The sequence below is a fragment of the Pristiophorus japonicus genome, chromosome 17 (genome assembly GCF_044704955.1).
Source record: "Pristiophorus japonicus isolate sPriJap1 chromosome 17, sPriJap1.hap1, whole genome shotgun sequence".
In the NCBI taxonomy this organism is placed as follows: domain Eukaryota; kingdom Metazoa; phylum Chordata; class Chondrichthyes; family Pristiophoridae; genus Pristiophorus; species Pristiophorus japonicus.
In genome coordinates this window covers 123,705,759-123,729,316 of record NC_091993.1, presented here as the reverse complement: position 1 = coordinate 123,729,316, position 23,558 = coordinate 123,705,759, and positions in this window count along the sequence as shown.

Here is a 23,558-nt window from a genome sequence, read left to right as displayed (position 1 = left end):
ATGGCTGATCATTCCCTCAGTACTCCTTTCTTGCTTTCTCTCCATACCCCTTGATCCCTTTAGCCGTAAGGACCATATCCAACTCCCTCGAATATATTCAATTAACTGGCCTCAACAACTCTCTGCAGCAGGGAATTCCATAGGTTAGCAACACTATGCGTAAAGAAGTTTCTCCTCATCTCAGTCCTAAATGACCTACCACTTATCCTAAGACTGTGTCCCCTGGTTCTGGACTTCCCCAACATCGGGAACATTCTTCCCGCATCTAACCTGTCCAATCCTGTCAGAATCTTACATTTCTATGAGATCCCCTCTCATCCTTCTAAACTCCAGTGTATAAAGGCCCAGTTGATCCAATCTCTCCTCATATGTCAGTCCAGCCATCCCTAAAATCACTGGTGAACCTTCGCTGCACTTGCTCTAGTAAGAACATCCTTCCTCAGATTAGGAGACCAAAACTGAACACAATATTCCAGGTGAGGCCTCACCAAGGCCCTGTACAATTGCAGTAAGACCTCCCTGCTCCTTTACTCAAATCCCCTATGAAGGCCAACATGCCATTTGCCTTCTTCACCGCCTGCTGAACCTGCATATCAACTTTCAATGACTGATGAACCATGACACCCAAGTCTCGTTGCACCTCCCCTTTTCCTAATCTGTCACCATTCAGATAATACTCTGCCCTCGTGTTTCTGCCACCAAAGTGGATAATCTCACATTTATCCACATTATACTGCATCTGCCATGCATTTTGCTCACTCACCTAACCTGTCCAAACCACCCTGCAGCCTCCTCGCAGCTCACACCACCACCCAGTTTAGTGTCATCTGCAAACTTGGAGATATTACCCTCAATTCCTTCATCCAAATCATTAATGAATATTGTAAATAGCTGGGGTCCTAGCACTGAGCCCTGCGGCACTCCACTAGTCACTGCCTCCCATTCCGAAAAAGACCCATTTATCCCGACTCTCTGCTTCCTGTCTGCCAACCAATTCTCTATCCACGCCAGTACATTACCCCCAATACCATATGCTTTGATTTGCACACCAATCTCGTGTGGGACCTTGTCAAAGGCCTTTTGAAAGTCCAAATACACCACATCCACTGGTTGTCCCTTGTCCACTCTACTAGTTACATCCTCAAAAAATTCCAGAAGTTTTGTCAAGCATGATTTCCCTTTCATAAATCCATGCTGACTTGGACCAATCCGGTCACTGCTCTGCAAATGCGCTGCTATTTCATCCTTAATAATTGATTCCAACATTTTCCCCACTCCGGATGTCATGCTAACCAATCTATAATTACCTGTTTTCTCTCCCTCCTTTTTTAAAAAAGTGGTGAGCTACCCTCCAGTCCATAGGAACTGCTCCAGAGTCGATACTGTTGGAAAATCACCACCAATGCATCCACTATTTCTAGGACCACTTCCCCAAGTACTCTGGGGTGCAGACAATCAGGCCCCAGGGATTTATCAGCCTTCAATCCCAATTTTCCCAACACAATTTCCCGCCTAATAAGGATATCCTTCAGTTCCACCTTCTCACTAGACCCTCGGTCCCTTAGTACCTCCGGAAGGTTATTTGTGTCTTCCTTCATGGAGAGAACCAAAAGTATTTGTTCAATTGGCCTGCCATTTCTTTGTTCCCCCATTATGCATAAGGGATGGTTTTCTAGACCAATATGTTGAGGAACCAACTAGGGGGGAGGCCATCTTGGACTGGGTGTTGTGTAATGAGAGAGGATTAATTAGCAATCTCATTGTGCGAGGCCCCTTGGGGAAGAGTGACCATAATATGGTGGAATTCTGCATTAGGATGGAGAATGAAACAGTAAATTCAGAGACCATGGTCCAGAACTTAAAGAAGGGTAACTTTGAAGGTATGAGGCGAGAATTGGCTAGGATAGATTGGCGAATGATACTTAGGGGGTTGACTGTGGATGGGCAATGGCAGACATTTAGAGACCGCATGGATGAAGTACAACAATTGTACATTCCTGTCTGGCGTAAAAATAAAAAGGGGAAGGTGGCTCAACCGTGGCTATCTAGGGAAATCAGGGATAGTATTAAAGCCAAGGAAGTGGCATACAAATTGGCCAGAAATAGCAGCGAACCTGGGGACTGGGAGAAATTTAGAACTCAGCAGAGGAGGACAAAGGGTTTGATTAGGACAGGGAAAATGGAGTACGAGAAGAAGCTTGCAGGGAACATTAAGGCGGATTGCAAAAGTTTCTATAGGTATGTAAAGAGAAAAAGGTTGGTGAAGACAAACGTAGGTCCCCTGCAGTCAGAATCAGGGGAAGTCATAACGGGGAACAAAGAAATGGCGGATCAATTGAACAAGTACTTTGGTTCGGTATTCACTAAGGAGGATACAAACAACCTTCCGGATATAAAAGGGGTCAGAGGGTCTAGTAAGGAAGAGGAACTGAGGGAAATCTTTATTAGTCGGGAAATTGTGTTGGGGAAATTGATGGGATTGAAGGCAGATAAATCCCCAGGGCCTGATGGCCTGCATCCTAGAGTACTTAAGGAGGTGGCCTTGGAAATAGCGGATGCATTGACAGTCATTTTCCAACATTCCATTGACTCTGGATCAGTTCCTATGGAGTGGAGGGTAGCCAATGTAACCCCACTTTTTAAAAAAGGAGGGAGAGAGAAAACAGGGAATTATAGACCGGTCAGCCTGACCTCAGTAGTGGGTAAAATGATGGAATCAATTATTAAGGATGTCATAGCAGTGCATCTGGAAAATGGTGACATGATAGGTCCAAGTCAGCATGGATTTGTGAAAGGGAAATCATGCTTGACAAATCTTCTGGAATTTTTTGAGGATGTTTCCAGTAAAGTGGACAAAGGAGAACCAGTTGATGTGGTATATTTGGACTTTCAGAAGGCTTTCGACAAGGTCCCACACAAGAGATTAATGTGCAAAGTTAAAGCACATGGGATTGGGGGTAGTGTGCTGACGTGGATTGAGAACTGGTTGTCAGACAGGAAGCAAAGAGTAGGAGTAAACGGGTACTTTTCAGAATGGCAGGCAGTGACTAGTGGAGTGCCGCAAGGTTCTGTGCTGGGGCCCCAGCTGTTTACATTGTACATTAATGATTTAGACGAGGGGATTAAATGCAGTATCTCCAAATTTGCGGATGATACTAAGTTGGGTGGCAGTGTGAGCTGCGAGGAGGATGCTATTAGGCTGCAGAGTGACTTGGATAGGTTAGGTGAGTGGGCAAATGCATGGCAGATGAAGTATAATGTGGATAAATGTGAGGTTATCCACTTTGGTGGTAAAAACAGAGAGACAGACTATTATCTGAATGGTGACAGATTAGGAAAAGGGAAGGTGCAACGAGACCTGGGTGTCATGGTACATCAGTCATTGAAGGTTGGCATGCAGGTACAGCAGGCGGTTAAGAAAGCAAATGGCATGTTGGCCTTCATAGCGAGGGGATTTGAATACAGGGGCAGGGAGGTGTTGCTACAGTTGTACAGGGCCTTGGTGAGGCCACACCTGGAGTATTGTGTACAGTTTTGGTCTCCTAACTTGAGGAAGGACATTCTTGCTATTGAGGGAGTGCAGCGAAGGTTCACCAGACTGATTCCCGGGATGGCGGGACTGACCTATCAAGAAAGATTGGATCAATTGGGCTTGTATTCACTGGAGTTCAGAAGAATGAGAGGGGACCTCATAGAAACGTTTAAAATTCTGACGGGTTTAGACAGGTTAGATGCAGAAAGAATGTTCCCAATGTTGGGGAAGTCCAGAACCAGGGGTCACAGTCTGAGGATAAGGGGTAAGCCATTTAGGACCGAGATGAGGAGAAACTTCTTCACCCAGAGAGTGGTGAACCTGTGGAATTCTCTACCACAGAAAGTAGTTGAGGCCAATTCACTAAATATATTCAAAAGGGAGTTAGATGAAGTCCTTACTACTCGGGGGATCAAGGGTTATGGCGAGAAAGCAGGAAGGGGGTACTGAAGTTTCATGTTCAGCCATGAACTCATTGATTGGCGGTGCAGGCTAGAAGGGCTGAATGGCCTGCTCCTGCACCTATTTTCTATGTTTCTATAATTTCACCCGAGTCCGACTGCAAGGGACTTAAGTTTGTCTTCACTAATCTTTTTCTCCTTACATATCTATAAAAGCTTTTTCAGTCGGCTTTATGTTCCCGGCAAGCTTCCTCTCGTACTCTATTTTCCTAATTAAACCCTTTGTCTTCTGCTGAATTCTAAATTTCTCAGTCCTCAGGTTTGCTGCTTTTTTGGCCAATTTATATGCCTCTTCCTTGGATCTAACACTATCCTTAATTTCCCTTGTTAGCCACAGTTGAGCCACCTTCCCTGTTTTGTTTTTACTCCAGACAGGGATGTACACTTGAAGTTCATCCATGTGATCTATAAATGTTTGCCATTGCCTATCCACAGTCAACCCTTTAAGTATCCTTTGCCAGTCTATTTTAGCCAATTCACGCCTCACGCCGTCGAATTTAGCTTTCCTTAAGTTCAGGACCTTAGTTTCTGAAGTAATTGTCACACTCCATCCTAATAAAGAATTCTACCATATTATGGTCACTCTTCCCCAAGGGGCCTCGCACAAGATTGCTAATTAGTCCCTACTCATTACATATCACCCAGTCTAGGATGGCCAGCTCTCTGGTTGGTTCCTCGATATATTGGTCAAGAAAACCATCCCCAATACACTCCAGGAAATCCTCTCCACTGCATTACTACCAGTTTGGTTAGCCCAATCAATATGTAGATTAAAGTCACCCATGATAACTGCTGTACCTTTTTGCACACATCCCTTATTTCTTGTTTGATACTGTCCCCAACCTCACTACTACTGATTAAAGCAGCACGAAGCAGAACTGAAAGTTTATAGTTATAGGGGATTTGATAATTAGGGGGATAGTAGCATTCTCTACACAAGAGTCTCGAAGGGTATGTCACCTATCTGGTGCCAAGCCAAGTGGAATTTCCAAGCAGCTGGAAATTAAATTGTGTCTAATGTACCCATGAATGACTCCACAAGACAATGTGTTGTACTCAAACTGTAGTGACCTTGGTCCTTTATTTGTAACTCTAGAGTGAGGCAGCCGCATGGTGGCTCCCCTTTTATACAGTCCCTGCCACCAGGGCAGGAAACCCCAGTCTCCACAAGTTGCACCCTCTAGTGGTGCCAGCATAGTATAAACACAGTGTAAACCTTATTGATAGTATATCAGGTAAACAAGTCTCTATCTTATGCAACTATACAGTGACTATAGAGAGTCTGCATATATAACAGAACCTGAATAGGGAGGGTGAAGAACCAATTGTTATGGTCCATGTTAGGACCAACAACATAGGAAAGGACAGGGAGAAGGTCAAGCTGAGCGAGTTCCAAGAGCTAAATTACAAAGCAGGAACAAAAAGTAGTAATCACAAACTACGTGCTAATTAGCAAAGGGAGACAAAATCAGGCACGCGAACATGTGGCTGAAAAACTGGTGTAGGGAGGTGGGGGGGGGGGGGGGGGCGGAGACCTCTATTTGCCAGGACACTGGCAGTACTGGGACAGGAAGGAGCTGTACCATTGGGATGGGCTGGACCCGAACAGGACCAGGGTCCCAACTGAAACAGCCGCAGATAAAACTTTAAATTGGATGTCAGCTGTGGCTCAGTGGATAGCACATTCGCCCCCAAGGTCAGAAGGTTGTGGGTTTAAGTTCCACTGATACTCCAGTGCAGTGCTGAGGGAGTGCTGTCTGCCCCCTCAAGTGTAAAAAAAAAAATCCCATGGCACTATTTTGAAAAGAGCAGGGGTGTTCTCCAGTGTCCTGGCCAATATTTATCCTTTAATCAACAGAGAGATTGTCTGGTCATTATCACATTGCTGTTTGAGAGAGTTTGCTGTGTAGAAATTAACGGCTACATTTCCCACAACAGTGACTACACTCCAAAAGTACTTAATTGGCTGGAAAGTGCTTGTGAGACCTCCGGTGGTCATGGAAGGCGCCATATAAATCCAAGTTCCTGACAGTGGGAGGGATCAGGCAGCAATAAGAGTAGCTTGAAGGTAAAGAGAGGAGGAGAGTAAACGATCCGACCAAGGAAAGGAATAACCGTGTCAGGGATCAGATAAATGTATCGAACACAAAAGTGTAAAAGTAACTTAAAGTAAAAGCAAAGGAAATGAATAATAAAAACGAATGAAATCACCTCTACAGCAATGTATACTGCATTCAAACGAATCAGGGGAATTGGAGGCAATGGAGTTTGTAGCAAAGATCTAGAGTACGGTGCACAGTTTTGGTCTCCTTATCTGAGAAAGGCCATACATGCCTTCGAGGCGGTTCAACGAAGGTTCACTAGATTGATCCCTTGGTTGAGAGGGCTGTCCTATGAGGAGAGATTGAGCCTATACTCTCTGGAGGTTAGACGAATGAGAGCTGATCTTATTGAAATACAAGATTCGGAGGGGGCTTGACAGGGTAGATGCCGAGAGTTTGTTTCCCTTAGCTGGAGAGTCTAGAGCCAGTGGTCAGACTGAGATGAAGAGGAATTTCTTCACTCAGGTTGTGAATATTTGGAATTCCCTGTCCCAGGAGGCTGTTAATGCTCAGTCATTGAGTATATTCAAGACAGATCAATAGATCTTTGGACTCCAAGGGAATCAGGCAGAAAAGTTGAGGTTGAAGATCAGCCATGATCTTATTGAATGGCAGAGCAGGCTCAAGTGTCTGTATGGACAACAACTCCTCCTGAACATAGCTTCAGAGCGCAGGAGCCAGTGGGTCCCAAGAAGCAACTATGATTGGGGGAAGATGTGCCATCTTGGACCATCAGGGTGCGCCCAGGGACATTGACCGAGACTTGCCGTACAGCCAGCTTTTAGTTGACACCCTTCTATTTGGGTAGTTCCCCTATCCCTCAGTTTGGGTGCCCAATGGGAGGACAAAAGGGAAAGTTGGATGGAAATGACTTCTTCCATGCAGAGAAGGTGGAGAATCTGATAGCTGTTCAAAACCATGAAGGATCCAGGCAGTAGATATGGAGAAACTGTTCCCATTGGCAGAAGGGTAGAGAACCAGAGTACACAGATTTAGGATTGGCAGAACTAAAGTGACGAGGAAAATAATATGTACGCATCGAGTGGTTAGGATCTGGAATGCGCTGCCTGAAAAAAGGTGGGTGGAGGTAGACTCAATCATGGCTTTCAAAAAGGGAATTGGATAAGTACCTGAAGGAAACACATTTTCAGGGCAGGGGGAGTGGGCCTAGGTGAAGTGCTCTTGGAGCACAAACACTGGCTCGACCCATCGAATGGCCTGCTTCTATGCTGTGACCGTTCTATATGGGACTTCCTTCTACCATGGTCAATGTTGCATAGCAATGGGTTAAGAATCCTTTATTCCCAAGTCATTCATGCAGTAGAGGGGGACCTGGGGGTCCTTGTACATGAAACACAAAAAAAGGTTAGTATGCAGGTACAGCAAGTGATCAGGACGGCAAATGGAAGGTTTGGCCTTTATTGCAAGGGGGGGGGGGGGGGGGGGAAGAAAGAGAGTATAAAAGCAGAGAAGTCCTTCTACAAGGTATTGGTGAGGCCACACCTGGAGTACTGCATACAGTTTTGGTCTCCGTATTTAAGGAAGGCTATACTTGCATTGGAGGCTGTTGAGAAGGTTTGTAAGGTTACTAATCTTCAGAAAAGCACAGATGACTATGAACTAAAAATTGATTAATACAAGCTTTTGGAATTTAATACAAGCTTTTGGAATGAAGTTGGACAATTACAGACACTCTGGTCAGGAACCAAAACGGACTTCATGCATAACAATGAGATGTTACATGAGGCCCTGAACTTGATGGAGCAGGGTGGGGAAGCAGCCACTGGAGACACCAAGTCAGTAAAAAGACCGGACAACAAAGGACCCACACCAGGTGCACATTTTTTGGGAATAAGGTGTTGAGAAATCAACTTGAGCCTTGCAGACTCCGTATGTAAAACAGACGTGTCCATTATTGCAGTCAACCAAGGGGACCACAAAATAACGTATCAATGCAAACACTACCAAAACCGCAGTGGCGGGAGATCGGTCAAAACCTGGATATAAAATATGGAATCTAGAAGCAGCTCGCGAGAACACGAGGGGACCAGTTCTCAGTCGAGCCAGAAGTAGCTCAGGAAGTTACTCCATCAGTCGTCCAGCAGGGAAACGGAAGAGGGGTACCAAAGCGAAGTGAGGTACGGAACAACACTGCCGAGAACGGCCAGAAGAACCAACCGGTCACGGAACCAATGACCACGAACCTACAATAGCTACAGCCAGGAAAGGTAATTGTATGGTTTCAGTCGATTTCTCTCAGAAAAGTCTAGTCCTGTAGTTTGTCGGTTTTTCAGTAACAATGACACTGGGTTAAGCCAAAAATTTGTGTCACGTGTTGTCCCTTTCCCACTATAAGTTCTGAGATCTAATAATCAGATTAGTGAAAAACAAACATCCTACAGGTTCACTAGGTTGATTCCGGAGATGAGGGGGCGGACTTAAGATAGGTTGCGCCTTTACACATTGGAGTTCAGAAGAATGAGAGTTAATCTTATCGAAACACAAGATAATGAGGGGGCTCGACAAGGTGGACGCAAGAAAATATTTACACTCATAGGGGGAAGCTAAAATTAGGGGACATATTCTCAGAATAAGGGGCTGCCCATTTAAAACTGGAGGTGAGGAGGAATTTCTTCAGAGGGTTTGTAAATCTGTGGAATTGTGTCCCAGAGAGAGCTAGAGGCTGGGTCATTGCATATACCGAAAGGCGGAGGTAGATAGATTTTTGAGTGATGAGAGTTATGGGGAGCGGGCAGGGAAGTGGAGCTGAGTCCATGATCAGATCAGACATGGTCTTATCGTGGGGCCAAATGGCCGACTCCTATTTATGTTGTTCTTAAAAGAGCAAGTGGAAAAGAAACAAAGAATACTGAAGTAAGACAGCTAACAAAAATGCAAGGGTATACACATCAGGATGGGTTGAACAGGCTGGGTCTCTTTTCTCTTGGAGGCCAAGAGGTGACCTAATAGGAGGTCTTTAAAATCTTGAAAGAGTAGATGCAGAGAATGTTTCCACTTGTGGGGAAGAGCATAACTAGGGGTCATTAATTAAGATGGTCACCAAGAAATCAGAATTCAGAAAAAAAACTTCTTTACCCAAAGAATGGTAAGAATGTGAAACTCACTACCGCAGGGAATGGTTGAAACAAATAGTACCGATGAATTTAAGGGGAGGCTAGACAAGCATATGAGGGAGAAGGGAATAGGAGGGTTGTGTGGATAGATTTAAATGAGGAAAGACAGGAGGAGGCTCGAGTGGAGCATAAATGCTGGCATGGACTGGTTGGGCCAATTGGCCTGTTTGTACCGTATATCCTGTGTAATGTTAAATTCTAACTACAAGTCTGGGATTCTCAGCCGTTAGCTCTTAGGGGCTTTTTAAAAATGCAGCGTTAGTCATGCAGGTACAAATACCGGTAAAAAGAATGCACAAAACAATGAAATAAGCATGAGTGACAAGCAAAGCCTCTAGAATGCACCATGCGGTTAATATTCAATTACTACCAGACAGGTCTCTCGTTCTCCACACCATTGGCATGAATAAACGTGGCTGTAGGCAAGAGCGAGGATCAAGCAACTAATATTGCAACAGGCAAGCACCAGTCTTCAGAAATTAGCTGACAAAGTCTTTACGCAGAGTTTAAGTCACTCTTGATCTTAATCCAACGGGCATCTAGACAACTTTATTCCCCCCCCTCCCCGGTTCAATGCAGTTTGATATAATTTCCCTTTTCACACTGCAGTGGGAATGTTTTTATTTCTCCTTTATATAAAACATAAAGTTGATAATGAAACTGAACAGTTGTCATCGTCATCATCGGCAGTCCCCCGAACGAGGATGACTTGCTTCCACACTAAAAAGGGAGCAGTTCACAGATGTTTCAATGGAGGACCAGGATATTCTAGTCCAGAACTCCAGGGATGGAAGATGCCGGTGTGGATTTTAACGTGGGGTGACCGTTGCACACCAGCCACCACACGGGCTTGACAGAGCAAGGTCTCGGTCCAGTGGCAAGGGTTGAACCAGGATGACTGGAGACCTGCTCTGCTGCACGGACCTAATGCACACATATATTGCAGCGTGGACTGGCCCCTGTACCCACATTTTCCGCACCTCCACCAGATAAACATTCGCCACAATCTATTGCCTCATTGTCCTTGCTCTTGCGTTCCATGCCTCGACCAATCAGAAGTAGTGGGAGAGGGTCCACTGACAGCTCCAGTGAATACTTGAGCCAGAAGGCCTAAGAGCATCAAGTTGAATCCGATTTCTACTAGGACAGCAATTAGGAACCATCGGGTACAGTAGCATTACCGTTTATATTACTGGTTGAGTAATCTAGGGCCCAGACTAAATGATCCAGAGACGCAAGTTCAAATCCCACAACAGCTGTGGAATTTAAATTCAGTTCATTAGATAAATCTGGAGTGAAAAGCTAGTATCTGTAATGGTGACATGAATCTACCAAACGGACATAACAACCCATCTGGCTTACTAATGGGGGAGGAAATCTGCCGCCCTTACCCAGTCTGACCTATTCGTGACTCCAGACCCACAGTAATGTGTTTGGTTCTTAACTGCCCTCTGAAAATGGCCCAGCGAGACACTCAGTACCACCTTCTCAAGGGCAATAGATGCTGGCCTTGCTGCTGATGCCCACATCCAGTGAATGAATTTTTAAAATTGGCAAATAAGCTAGTGCTAAAGAGAACAAATTTAGCCAGGCCTCTCTGTACAGATCACTGTCCAATGATCTAGTTCTGAAAAAAAAAATAGCATGTGGATGTACCCAGTGGTTATAGCCTACTGGCATTCACCAAAGATTCATAAATTAACTTGCATTTCTAGAGCTCATTTTATGACCTCAGGAAGCCCCAGCATACTTTACAGCCAATGAAGTACTTTTGAAATGTAGTTACTGTTGTAATGTAGGAAAAATTGTAATGTAGGGGAAATGTGAACGGCAGCGAGGTGAATTACCAGATAATCTGCTTTAGTGATGCTGCTGGAGGGATAAGTATTTATCAGGACAAACTGAACACTAAGAAAAATCGGGAATAGAAAGAAATAACAACGAGACCAAAAGGTCTCCTCAGACTGGTGTTAGAATTGAAGGATGCATTCCATGGTGGAATAGCTAACGTGACTGGAACAGTGTGATCAATAACGGAGGGCAGCTCCAAACATCTGAAGGCCAAGAATGGCCAGTCTGACTCCAACCTTGGGAGAATGTGAAGGGGTTCACCCAAGAGTTGAGACAAAGAACTTGACATATAGGTTAAATGGCCCTGCCCATATCCTACACCAAGCCCACCCCTAAAAAAAAATAAGACAGACCTCGACGGCGTTTCAGGGCAGACGGTGAAGACAAAAATGGTTCGTGCCACTAGCCGCTTGTCCGATCGGGACTAGTACCAGCTACTGGTCATGGTCATATGCCTACTATTTCTATCCTAATTGAGTTGTGTTTGAACTACTGCTCCCTTAATAAAATGCTTTACAATCCCTAGGACCCTTTGGGTATCTGCGTGACCGGTGATCCTAATCTTGCAATACTCTTTCCAATTAGCGCCTTGGGAATCTTTTACATCCACCCAAGACTGCAGGTAGGACCTCAGTGTAACTTCCCATCCAAGAGGCGGCACCTCCAACAGTGCAGCATTCCCACAGTACTGAGTGTCAATCCAGATTGTGTTCAAGTCCCTGGAGTGGGGCTTCAACCCATGACCTTGACAAAAGTGCTGCCCACTGAGCCACACAGCTGGCACTTAATAGTTGCTCCGTGGGCAAGGGGCTGAAGTCGTGAATGGGAGTATTGTAAGGTTACAATTTTTCCAGAAAGCACAGAACGAGGCCATGAATTCAAAAGTTGATACAAGCTTTTGGAATTAACTGGACAAAGGGAGCAAAAGGAGGCCAGTTTGGGGGGGGGGGGGGCAGGTGGTGACTCTCCACCAATTAAGGACAATCTTTGCAGTCAAGTACCAAACTGTTTTATGCATAACAATGGAGTCGTTACATTTTCATAAACTAACTGAAAAGGTCCTGAACTGAACGGCCAGGGGGGAGAAAAACAAATCTTGCTGGACACCAAGTCTGCAAGGAGACCAGGACAACAAAGGAATCACCCCAGGTGTACATTTTTGAAGAATGACGTCTTAAGCATGAGGTGTCATCTTTTGCCTGGTCGACTCAGTGTGCAAATTGGGAACATTCGGGTCCATCATTGCAATCAAAGATCACCGCAAACGACGTCTCGATTCAAACAGTCGAAAACCTCAGCAGCGGGGGAATTATTCATAACGTGGATATAAATATGCAAGCTCGAAGCAGCTCAGAAGTGAGGGGCGTGAAGAAGAAGCAGCGAAGAAGTGCGGTGCTGTACCAAAGCGAGATACGGCACGGACGCGGAAGGGACAGAACTGAGAAGAACAGCTAGGAGGAAACATCCGGTCAAGGAACCAACGACCAAGAACCTACGATCCACGAGTACAGCGATAAACTGGACGGGTAATTGTATGTCTTCAAATCAATTCTCAGGAATCTAGTTCTGTAGTTTTAGTTCGCTTTTGCTTAATAAAAGTGACACTGGGTTAAGCCACGTGTTGTCGTTTTTCCTATAATTTGAGGTCAAACGAATCAAGGTAGAATGTAAAAACAAACATCCTACAGTATGACCATAGATACATAGCCTTAGCAAGGACTCAACGGGCGCTCAAAGTATCAGAGCTACATTGCTGGGCAGAGTAAAGGCCACTTGACTAACTGTTGTACTCAGCCTGCTCGATGCTGACACTGGGGTGCATGAAATGCAAATATTTCCTAATACCAACATCCTTACTTTTGTTTATTTACTCATTCACAGATTGTGTGTGTTGCTGGCACGGACAGCATTTATTGCCCATCCCTAATTGCCCTTGAGAAGGTGATGGTAAGCTGTCCTCTTGAATCGCTGCAGTCCCGTGTGGTGACGGTGCTCCCAGAGCTGACTTTATCGTAGCAGTTTGGTACAAACGGCGTGTCTCGCTGGGCCATTTCAGAGGGCAGTTAATAGTCAGTCAATCACATTGCTGTGGGTCTGGAGTCACATAGGCCAGACCGGGTAAGGGCAGCAGATTTCCTTCCCTAAAAAAAGGACAGTGAACCAGATGTGTTTTCCGTTGGTTTCATGGTTACCATAAACAGACAGACAGAGACAGACTTTTGATTACAGATTTATTTAATTAACTGAATTTAAATTCCACAGTTGTCATGGTGTGATTTGAACTTGTGTCTCAAGGTCACAAATCGACAATGGACATGAAAAGAAAAAAGTTAAGTGGTTAAAATCCACTTTGTGCAGAACGCGATAACATAGAAACATAGAAACATAGAAAATAGGTGCAGGAGCAGGCCATTCAGCCCTTCTAGTCTGCACCGCCATTCAATGAGTTCATGGCTGAACATGAAACTTCAGTACCCCCTTCCTGCTTTCTCGCCATAACCCTTGATCCCCCGAGTAGTAAGGACTTCATCTAACTCCCTTTTGAATATATTTAGTGAATTGGCCTCAACTACTTTCTGTGGTAGAGAATTCCACAGGTTCACCACTCTCTGGGTGAAGAAGTTTCTCCTCATCTCGGTCCTAAATGGCTTACCCCTTATCCTCAGACTGTGACCCCTGGTTCTGGACTTCCCCAACATTGGGAACATTCTTTCTGCATCTAACCTGTCTAAACCCGTCAGAATTTTAAACGTTTCTATGAGGTCCCCTCTCATTCTTCTGAACTCCAGTGAATACAATCCCAATTGATCCAATCTTTCTTGATAGGTCAGTCCCGCCATCCCGGGAATCAGTCTGGTGAACCTTCGCTGCACTCCCTCAATAGCAAGAATGTCCTTCCTCAAGTTAGGAGACCAAAACTGTACACAATACTCCAGGTGTGGCCTCACCAAGGCCCTGTACAACTGCAGCAACACCTCCCTGCCCCTGTATTCAAATCCCCTCGCTATGAAGGCCAACATGCCATTTGCTTTCTTAACCGCCTGCTGTACCTGCATGCCAACCTTCAATGACTGATGTACCATGACACCCAGGTCTCGTTGCACCTTCCCTTTTCCTAATCTGTCACCATTCAGATAATAGTCTGTCTCTCTGTTTTTACCACCAAAGTGGATAACCTCACATTTATCCACATTATACTTCATCTGCCATGCATTTGCCCACTCACCTAACCTATCCAAGTCACTCTGCAGCCTAATAGCATCCTCCTCGCAGCTCACACTGCCACCCAACTTAGTATCATCCGCAAATTTGGAGATACTGCATTTAATCCCCTCGTCTAAATCATTAATGTACAATGTAAACAGCTGGGGCCCCAGCACAGAACCTTGCGGCACTCCACTAGTCACTGCCTGCCATTCTGAAAAGTACCCGTTTACTCCTACTCTTTGCTTCCTGTCTGACAACCAGTTCTCAATCCACGTCAGCACACTACCCCCAATCCCATGTGCTTTAACTTTGCACATTAATCTCTTGTGTGGGACCTTGTCGAAAGCCTTCTGAAAGTCCAAATATACCACATCAACTGGTTCTCCCTTGTCCACTTTACTGGAAACATCCTCAAAAAATTCCAGAAGATTTGTCAAGCATGATTTCCCTTTCACAAATCCATGCTGACTTGGACCTATCATGTCACCATTTTCCAGATGCACTGCTATGACATCCTTAATAATTGATTTCATCACTTTACCCACTACTGAGGTCAGGCTGACCGGTCTATAATTCCCTGTTTTCTCTCTCCCTCCTTTTTTAAAAAGTGGGGTTACATTGGCTACCCTCCACTCCATAGGAACTGATCCAGAGTCAATGGAATGTTGGAAAATGACTGTCAATGCATCCGCTATTTCCAAGGCCACCTCCTTAAGTACTCTAGGATGCAGTCCATCAGGCCCTGGGGATTTATCGGCCTTCAATCCCATCAATTTCCCCAACACAATTTCCCGACTAATAAAGATTTCCCTCAGTTCCTCTTCCTTACTAGACCCTCTGACCCCTTTTATATCCGGAAGGTTGTTTGTATCCTCCTTAGTGAATACCGAACCAAAGTACTTGTTCAATTGATCCGCCATTTCTTTGTTCCCCGTTATGACTTCCCCTGATTCTGACTGCAGGGGACCTACGTTTGTCTTCAACCTTTTTCTCTTTACATACCTATAGAAACTTTTGCAATCCGCCTTAATGTTCCCTGCAAGCTTCTTCTCGTACTCCATTTTCCCTGTCCTAATCAAACCCTTTGTCCTCCTCTGCTGAGTTCTAAATTTCTCCCAGTCCCCAGGTTCGCTGCTATTTCTGGCCAATTTGTATGCCACTTCCTTGGCTTTAATACTATCCCTGATTTCCCTAGATAGCCACGGTTGAGCCACCTTCCCCTTTTTATTTTTACGCCAGACAGGAATGTACAATTGTTGTACTTCATCCATGCGGTCTCTAAATGTCTGCCATTGCCCATCCACAGTCAACCCCCTAAGCATCATTCGCCAATCTATCCTAGCCAATTCACGCCTCATACCTTCAAAGTTACCCTTCTTTAAGTTCTGGACCATGGTCTCTGAAATTACTGTTTCATTCTCCATCCTAATGCAGAATTCCACCATATTATGGTCACTCTTCCCCAAGGGGCCTCGCACAATGAGATTGCTAATTAATCCTCTCTCATTACACAACACCCAGTCTAAGATGGCCTCCCCCCTAGTTGGTTCCTCAACATATTGGTCTAGAAAACCATCCCTTATGCACTCCAGGAAATCCTCCTCCACCGTATTGCTTCCAGTTTGGCTAGCCCAATCTATGTGCATATTAAAGTCACCCATTATAACTGCTGCACCTTTATTGCATGCACCCCTAATTTCCTGTTTGATGCCCTCCCCAACATCCCTATTACTGTTTGGAGGTCTGTACACAACTCCTACTAACGTTTTTTGCCCTTTGGTGTTCTGCAGCTCTACCCATATAGATTCCACATCATCCAAGCTAATTTCTTTCCTAACTATTGCATTAATCTCCTCTTTAACCAGCAATGCTACCCCACCTTGGAGTTTCGTGCTTTTCTCTGCCTTATTCCAGAGTGTCAGACTGAACTAACAGAGGGGGGCGGGGGGGATAAAGATTCAATCGCACGCCTCAGTCACATTATAATACCTTACCCCCTGCACATACAGCCTCAAGACCATGGTACCCGCCACCTATACATCCTTCATGTGCTAGGCGGAGGTTAACGATGCAAGAGCATAAAAACTATTTCTACAGGTCGAGGAATATTTCCGTTGCTACTCGTTACCCTATCCTCGTACAACAGACTCCTGAACAACACTCCTGGGACTACTCCACTCAGAGCATATTAAGCTCTGCTTGGTGTGTGTGGGTGTCATTAATTACTTAGCAGATTTGGTCTATTAAATAAAGCCTCCCTCAATTGTACTTAACTATGGGATTATAACAAAATATTGATTAAACAGCAATGAAAAGCCAGCTAGATTTATCTCCTCTCCCGTGTATATGCACAGTTACCACCTAATGACAAGTCCACAAGAAAAAAAAAATGGGCTGGAGGTAGAATGAAATTTTGATGTTTCCAGTACTGAAAATTCATTGAAACTTCAATAGCTAAATTCTGCACACGAGGGGTACAAAGAGAAAAACAATTCATTACCTCAAGGATTTTGGTATCCAGTTTATATTGTAGAACACCGGTTTACAACGTCTTCGAAAAACAAGACTGTCTGGGTCCAAAACCACAGAAGGAAGAAGGAGACCTCAGTACGTTATATTGAGCAGATTGCCAATGTTAAGCCTGGTCACCAAGAACATTTAATTTGCCTCCTTTCGCAATTCACGATCACCGGACGTCCCAAAGCGCTTTACAGCCAATGAAGTACTTTAAGTGCAGTCACTGTTGTAATGTAGGAAACATGGCAGCCAATTTATACACAGCAAGCTGCCACAAACAGCATTGTGATAATGACCAGATAATCTGTTTTTAGGGATGTTAATTGAGAATGATACCTGGACTTCATGGGTTAAGTTACGAGAAATTAGTGTTGTATTTCCTAGAATTTAAAAAAGGTTAAGATATTAAAAGGGGAACAGATAGGGTAGATACAGATAGATAAACTATTTCCACTGGTTGGAGATTATAGGACTAGATGGCATAATCTATAAATTAGAGCCAGACCTTTCAGGAGTGAAATTAGGAAACACTTCTACACACAAACAGGAACTGATGCTGGGTCAATTGTTAATTTTTTTTAAATCGGTGATCGATAGCATTGTTAACCAAAAAGGTATCAAGTGATATGGGCCAAAGGCAGGAATATGAAGTTAGGTCACAGACCAGCCATGACCTCATTGAATGACAAAGCAGGCTCAAAGGGTTGAATGGCCTCCGCCTGTTCCTATGTGGGATAAAGAATGGCCAAGACACAGAATAACTCCCCTGCTCTTCAAAATAGTGTCATGGAATCTTTTACATCTAACCAAGAGGGCAGGCGGGGCTTCGAATGAACGACTTGTCTGAAAGATGGCCTCTCCAACAGTGCAGCACTCCCTCAGTACTATACTGGGAGAGTCAGCCTAGATTTGTGTGCTCCAGTCTCTGGAGTGGGACTTGAACCCACAACCTTCTGACTCAGGGCTACCCACTGAACCTGGCTGACACTGCACTGTACATGTGCGCACACAGAAGCAGTGTTATATTGGTTCTAAAATTTTAAAAGCCAAGAATCTTCAAAAAAGAAGAAGTGAATTTCAGAACCTGTTGCCAAGAGGAAATGGCAGACTTATGAATAATCTATACACAATGAGCAGTTTAGCTGAAACAGTATGGTGGTTGGGTAGAATATACAGCTAACTTTACTAGGAGCAGCAAGCCATAAGTTGTACTGCTGTCAGAACAGAAACACACTCTTTCTCCCCCAAAATGTTATCTTTGGGGCGTTATTATTTGAAAATTCTGCAAGAAATTGTGCAGAAATTAATATTTTGGGCTCGGAGTAATTGAAGATGAGAGTGTAGCATAAATTGGGAGCAACTGGAGTGGTTTTAGTTGGAACAGGAGGCTGATGGACCAGCGGTGTATAAAGTTATGAGGGGCCTAGATAGAGTGGATAGGAAGGATCCATTTCCCTTAGCAGAGGGGGCACCGATTTAAAGTAATTGGTAGAAGATTTAGAGGGGATTTGAGGGGATATGTTTTCCACCGAGGTTGGTGGGGGCCTGGAACTCTCTGCCTGAAAGGATGGTAGAGGCAGAAACCCTCATCACATTTAGAAAGTACTTGGACATGCACTTGAAGTGCCGTAATCTGCAGGGCTACAGACCAAGAGCTGGAAAGTGGGATTAGGCTGGATAGCTCTGTCAGCGTGGCGTGGACACGACGGGCCGAATGGCCCCCTCTGGAGTGTAAATTTTTATGATTGTGAACTCATGACTTTGGACCTATGGTTCCCAGAGCTCCACCACTGGGGGTTTTCCTCACCTCATTCTGGGCCTGTTGTAGACTTAGACAGATTGGTCGCTGTGATTGGTCAACAACTTGATCATCATTGTATCACAACCACCAGAATGCTAAAAAGGTGAACTAGATGAACATTGATTGAAAAAAAACAATTCACATGGACCCACATCTTTTCCCAAAGCATGCTCACATACATAATGCACATATTATAAAAGCAGGGAAGTCTTGCTACAGTTATACAGGGTATTAGTGAGGCCACACCTGGAATACTGCGTGCAGTTTTGGTTTCCATATTTACAAAAAGGATATACTTGCTTTGGAGGCAGTTCAGAGAAGGTTCACAAGGTTGATTCCGGTGGAGAGGGTTGGCTTATGGAGGAAAGGTCGAGTAGGTTGGGCTTCTACTCACTGGAATTCAGAAGAATGAGAGGTGATCTTATCGAAACGCAAGATTATGAGGGGGCTCGACAAGGTGGATGCAGAGAGGATGTTTTCACTGATGGGGGAAAAAGACTCGAACTAGGGGACATAATGGAAGAAATTTCTTCGGAGGGTTGTAAATCTGTGGAATTTGCTGCCTCAGAGCTGGGTCATTGTCTATCTGTCTTAAATTTATTCAATTTCTTAAATCGATAAAGGGGATAAAGGGTTATGGGGAACGGGCAGGGAAGTGGAGCTGAGTCCATGATCGGATCAGCCATGATCATACTAAATGACGGAGCAGGCTCGAGGGGCTGTATGGCCTACTCCTGCTTCTATTTATGTTATGTAAACATGGCCTGTTCCACCTGTCTGCGTTAGTGGGTATTAAGACAATTAATTAATTTGAAATTTGGAATGCATTATCAGGCATGTGTTGTATTTATACAGTGATGTGCAATTCTTACAAACGCAGACTAAAATTATCTAGTCATAGTCATAATCACATTGCTGTTTGTGGGAGCTTGCTGTGTGCAAATTGACTGCTGCGTTTATGTAATGTGTTTCACACATTACAACAGTGACTACATTCCAAAAGTACTGAATTGGCTGTCATGCGCTTTGGGATGTCTGGAGGTTGTGAAAAGTGTGATAATAAATACAAGTCTCTTTCTTTCCAGATAATAAAATGGGGATATTGTAATTACCAGCAGTTAACACACAGACTGTTATGATTTCCCATGCTACACACCATCAAATGCAGAAAGATTCCCCCTCCCCCAGATATTGACTGACAAAAATGATATAAATGCCAAAAAAGTGCAGTAAATGGTTGTGCAGCAGAAATATTCGTGCACGTGATGAGAAACCAACTGAACAATTTAAAACTCGTAAGTGCTCAAATTTCAAGAAAGTCTTCACATCAACAAATAAATCTTCCTTCAACGCAAGTAGAAAACAGATTTAGTTCCAGGTTATTTTCCACTGTGTTACTGCTGTAATGTTAATATAAACTTTGAAAAAGAAGCTATTTATATTTGATTCATATGATTGCGCTCAGCAAGGCAAGGGCTTGCTGGAAATGGCTTCAATTTTTATCAACGTCATCAAGCACTCCCCAGTCAGATATGGTGCAGATCAATCAGAAACACATTTACACTGCTCCATTATTAGCACCTTGATCACAACTTCAGGAGTGCCTCCCTCCCCTCCTCGTCAAGTCTGGTATCCGAGTGAGATTGGTTATATTTAGTAGCATTTCATTCCCTTCTGTTCAATCCCAGAGCTGGAGGGATTGAGTTGAGCAGCCCACACCATCTCTTATTTTTGATATTTCAAATTTGCTAATTGAGGCACGTCACAAGTGTAAGATAAATGAAAACTGGCTTAAAATTGACCAATATGTTTCACAAGAATCAAAGACTTTTTGCTGAACAAATTAAAATCATTGAATCTGCAAGCTGTCCTGTGATGGAGATATTTCAAAAGCTGTGTTAGATGGCAGACCTTGGACAGAACTGGTGGTAACAGCAGGGGATACTCTGATAAACAAATTCCTTTTTTCGGAGATGAAGTTCCAGGCTTGGTGTCTCCAATAGAGGGGCCATAGTGTTGTAAAACCGAGACATTTGGGCTAAAGGGAGAAACAGATCTTGTATTCTGCCTTTTGCAGAATTCCCAAGGTAACGACAAGTGACATGACCATATGGTTTATTGCTCTTCTACAAACTCTTTACTAACTGGGAATTTGATTGGAGGAATGCCCCTTGCAATCCCTGAATGATTGATTAGAGAAGGCCAACGTCGACCATTACCCATGCTGGATGAACCATGTACACACAAAAGGGACTGCCCAAGTTGTTTTTTTTTTTTTTTTTTTTTTTTTTTTTTTGAGGGTACTGCTGCAGTTGGAAGGCAAACTGGTCAGTTGCAAGTTAAAGAGCCACATCTAGTCACCGCCGAACCGATCACTCATTGGTGTTAATATATACTGACAGTTTTTGCTTATCAGTTGAGTTTTTAAGTAAAAGGAATAGACTTGTGCATGCTGATTAGTAATCCGGGATTACTGTGTGCAACAGTACTATCGGGTGCTTACTTGTAATCTCTTGTTGATTTTCAGTAAGGAAAACTTATTCTAGAAATGTTTGTTTAGGAAGTGGCTGTTCCAGAAGTCAGAACTCTAAACTGTTGAATGGGGCGAGGAGTAAATCTGCACGTCCGACACAAGCTCCCACCAACTCTACCATGTACAAAAGGTCTTCCAGGCAAAGGCTCATCCAACTGTGGCCCATATTCAGAGTTGTGGTTTGTGCCCAGGTGGGCTTTGATCATCTTGGGATCTCTGGTGAGCCATCTGGACTCCCCAACTGTACTTTTATTTAATAAATTAAATACCAGTTGAGGTTGGTTAACCCTCAAAAAAAGATTCTTACTGGAGTCACCCCTTCAAGGGAGAGCATGGTTGATCATCTCCCTGTGGGGAGTTCACCCCATGTCCGTACCAGCCAACTCAAAATAGGGCTATGCCAAATGCACTTGTGAACCAAAGGTGGAGGGACCTTCCCACCCACATAGAATATCTACATGAAATATTGTTGAATGACCATCCATTGAGATAGTGTTTCTCAAAGACTTAGTAGCTCAGGTGTTCAAGTTAAATATCATGTTTACGCACATTATAAAAAGTTGGGACTGAAATTATCCAACAGGTCCTTGCCAGCAGGAAAGACATCAATACATCAGGAAGGATATATTGGTCTTGGAGTGGGTGCAGTGCAGGTGTCGCTAGAATGATACCGGGGTCAAAGCGGTTAAATTGAGAGAGAGATTGCAGAGACTAGGCTTGTATTCCCTGGAGTATATAGCGTATTGAGGGGTGGGCATAACCTTAAAATTAGAGCTAGGCTGTTCAGTGTTGAAATATCAGGAAGCACTTCTACAAACATAACGTGTCATGTATTCAAATATCATTATAACCCATGTATAAGTTGACTAAGTTGTACACCTTGAGAACATTGACCACAGGGGGCGAACTTGTGGGAGACACTCCAGTCCTGGACTTTCCAGTATAAAAAGGGGAAGCTCCATCCACCTTCAGTCTCTTGGAGGTCTTGGTAATAAAAGGTAACTGGTCACAGAGTGACCTTCTCTCAAGTATGGGCCTCGTGTGCATTTATACTGTATAGTGAGGACGTATCAGAAAGGGTGGCAGAAATCTGGAAAACTCCCTGAAAAAGCTCAAGGTTGGGGAGGGTTTGTGTTCCAATTGAAAATTTCAAAACTGAGATTCGTTTGCAAGGCAAGGTTATTAAGGACTATGGAACCAAGGCGTATAGTTGGAGATACAGATCAGCCATGATCTAATTGAATGGCGAAACAGGCTTAAAAAAAGACTGGATGGCCTTCCCATTCCTACACTCCCACGTTTTATTGCAACCAAGGACCAATATCTAATGCAGCGCTGCTTTAAAAGAGCGTGTCGAATAACTTAATTTCTCCATGAGCATTAGTTTGTTCCACAAGTTTACACAAGGTAATTTTTTCCCCTCACTACACAATAAATGAGCCTTGGCAGCTTTAAATTATTGAGTGCATTCCAAGTGAAACCAAGTCTTCAGTCAAATAGAGCAAAATAATAATCGTATCTCCATGTCATTCAGACTTCAAGGAGAATCCACAGACTCTTAATCCAGCATGTCCAAATCACAATAAAAAGTAGTGCCTCTGTCCCACAGAGTTATGAGAAGGAATTTACTGGGCTTAATATACAGCACTTCATAAGCATTGCACTCTTAAAGGAGAGCTTCTTATTCTTTCAAGTGCAAGAGAATCAAAACTGGCTAAGCAGGCATGGCAGATTAACATATATTCCAAGTCCTACACAGCCCCCGAGGGCTCCTATCCAACCCATGTGCTGCCAGGAGGGGCTAGGGTGCAGCCTAGTTTCAGTGACTAATCTTGTATCCACAGCACAGGCACAGGAGGGGGGGCAAAGGGGCAACAAGAGTCCATATAGAGGGAAGTGACCGGGGCCCAGGAGAGGCGAGGGCCAGCCCACACTATGATACGTGTGGGCACCAGGTCCGTGTAGCAGAGCAAGTCTCCAGTTGTATTGGTAATCCTTGCCACTGGACTAAGACCTAGCTCTGTCAAGCCAGTGTGGTGGCTGGTGGGCAAGTCACCACATGTTTTAAAAAAAAAAAAATCCAAGCACAGGCATCTTCCACCCGTCACGATGTAGTGCAGGATCTGGAATATTAGGTCTTTCATTGAAATACCTGAACTCATCCTCGATAAGAGGGACTGCTTATGATGATGCAAACAAGCAGATGTCCCGTGGTGTTGTACACAGTAAATTGAATTGTATTTTGATAATGCAGATTACATCATACTTTCGCTGACACAAAGCTTTTAACCTGCTAAACAAAAGTTCAGCTTTAAAATATAAATAAAAGAAATTCTATAGTCAGAATGTGGGTTTCATTGGCAAGGCCAGCATTTATTGCCCATTTCTAAAGATGGGGGGCTTTCTTAAACAGAGTGGCT